Source organism: Olea europaea, chromosome 10 (genome assembly GCF_002742605.1).
Source record: "Olea europaea var. sylvestris chromosome 10, O_europaea_v1, whole genome shotgun sequence".
Lineage (NCBI taxonomy): Eukaryota > Viridiplantae > Streptophyta > Magnoliopsida > Lamiales > Oleaceae > Olea > Olea europaea.
Window position 1 is genome coordinate 21,839,160 of NC_036246.1, and position 2,556 is coordinate 21,841,715.

Below are 2,556 nucleotides of genomic sequence, written 5' to 3' on the forward strand. Positions count from 1 at the left end.
TATACTAGTGAGCAACTTAGACATATTCCAAAATTTAATAACCAAAACTCAATATTTTAAATTTTAGTGAATAATCTAAGACATCGATTTAAAGTCAGTGAGCAATCGAAAATATTGATCTAATTTCAATAATCAAAATTTGACATTTTAAATTTAAAATATCCGTAAAAAACGTGGACTGCCATTGGAACAATTAACTCCACAATCCCACAACCATCGGCATCGTTTCCCTACACCCACCAAACCCTCTCCAAATCCACCCAACGCTCCAGCGCCTCACCAATCATTTCAAACCCTCCGACGCCGGCACCAAGAGAAAGCAGATATCTATACGCTGCGTCGCTTGCTGCACCAGAAGGACCCAACCTCATCTTCGTCCGTCGCATCGCAGGCGGAAGTAAGTTCAAATGTGTTGGGATTTTAATCATTTTTCATGGGTGTTGATTTTGTTTGCTATTCTTGCTTGATGTTATTCTTGCACAGTACGTTTGAATCTGTTGGTAAATTTTTTGAAGTTTGTTTTAGACCCTCTTATTACTGCAGTGTCTCGGATTAGACGAGCCAACTGAATTTTGTAACATGGTCGAGCGTATTTTCTACATTTATGAAAAAACACACGTTTTTAACCCATTTGTTTTCAATAGTTGAGCTGATTTGGTAAATTATAGAATCATATAATTATTGATCCTGAAGAAAACCCGGTGCAATATACCTTATGTACTTTTTTAGTTTTCTCGTCCAAAATATAAATTGAAAGAAAAAAATGCATTATGCTGCCTTTAGTTAATAGTGCATTCTTGAATCTCCATGTTGACTTGAGTTTTATTCTTTGCCTCTTATTTTTGATGGGATTTTGTAGATTCTGCATTGTACGAGGTTTATTATCAGCCTATTTCTGTATGTTTTACCTTTATATTTTGATTGGCTTTTCTTGAGTCTTACGCTTCATCTCACAAAGGTAAAACACCTCAGTGCACGACTTAGCCTTTCCAGACATTGATATTTAAAAGTTGTGATACTTTTCTCGCTTGTCCACTGTATTTTCACCTTTGGTCAAACTGGTGGTTCTTGGAGTCCTATTTCGTTTTTATTTGTCTGACAGATGATTATTAAAATCTTAAACACTTGTACTTCAAAAAAATATGAAAAGCTAAGAAGAACATAGAAATCATCAATCCAGTAATACTGGTTTACAATTTGGGAGCATGTCTATGGAGCATAATAAATATTCTAATCAAGACATGATAAACTAGTATGTGGTAATCATATTCTGTCTAAGTACTGGGGTTACAAGGCGAACAAAGGCTAAAATGAGCTTGGTTTTCTGAAATGCAAACTTGGTTACAAGGACTGGTGGCCTATAAATTGCAGAATAACAGCACAACGTCCAGAGAAAAGGGTAACGAATAGAATACTCAGAAAATTATCTGACCAAAAATAGCTAAAAGAATTATCAACGTATTTTCCTGAATATAGCAAAAGATAGAAGCTTAACTTTCTATTCGATCTCGATTCACACTTTGAGTTGTCGAACAAAAGGCAGACTATAGCTTCTTTTCCAGTGCTTGTGATATTGCTAAACATGAGTGTTTCACATTTGAAAATTAATTGAAGTGTCAAGAATAGGGAATGAAACAGAAAAATGCCTTAAAGCACCACTAACATAAAGGAAAGGTGCACTCTAAACAAGCTAAAATTTGTGGCCACTTGCAGTAATTAATGCAACAAAAACCCTTAAATGCCACTATCACAATCCTAAAGGCATCAATAACTACAAAGAATACTTGCAAATATGCGCACATAAATTAATAGGCCAGGAATAATGGAGTAACACATGAAGATCATGGACTCCATTCACTGGGCTTTATTGTCTTGGAAAAAAAATCACAGCAAGATTTAAACAAAAGGAAATGCAATCAATAAAAGAGGTGAAAACCACAAATATTGTCGAACATTCAATCGAATTTATTAAAAGCCCGAGCAATAGCATTCAATAGTTAAATATTTATTCTAAAACCATCAATTTTTAAAACTTTTTTATGACCAGCATTCTCTTGTTGTCTTCAGTTCCAAATAAACTATATGTGAATCCAAATTGAAAACAAAATTAAATGCATTTGTAGCGAATGCCAAGAGTTGAAAAGACAAAGTGAAAATCTTACCTCAGAATTGATTGCATTCCGAAGCAAATTGCAAAGATGTACAGAGATCTTGAAATTGTGACGGAAAATGAAGGAAATACAATAGCCGCCACAGAATGTTGCATGTACTCCAGTTAGGGTTTTGATTTAAGGAGACGAGGGTAAATTGGGAAGATTTCCTCTCTTATATTGGTCTAGTCTCAGAGGTAAATTATATGAATTAATCTAGATGGTGATAAGCCCAAGTCCAAACCTCCAATTAAATTTACATACACAAGACGTAAGGGGACCAAGCAACATGGGGAGATAACTATATGACAGCATGGCACGATAGTAGCTTCTAGAATAAAGCTGCATCTCTCTTTGTAGTTAGGGTGGTTAGCTATTCTGTTTGAGTTGGTTAGAAGAAGGGTAT

The 2,556-nt window shown here is 35.0% G+C and overlaps 1 protein-coding gene across 2 annotated transcripts in view; it reads left to right on the forward strand.

Moving 5' to 3' along the window:
• Positions 1-180: 180 nt before the first annotated feature.
• LOC111401487 (50S ribosomal protein L18-like) overlaps positions 181-2,556 on the forward strand; it is an 8,270-nt gene continuing 5,894 nt past the window's right edge. The window contains exon 1 of one of the 2 annotated variants that reach the window (XM_023029227.1): positions 181-397. The gene's annotated coding sequence lies outside the window, so the exon portion shown is untranslated. The remainder of the gene's footprint in view (positions 398-2,556) is intronic. The other variant, XM_023029228.1, reaches the window with a different exon arrangement.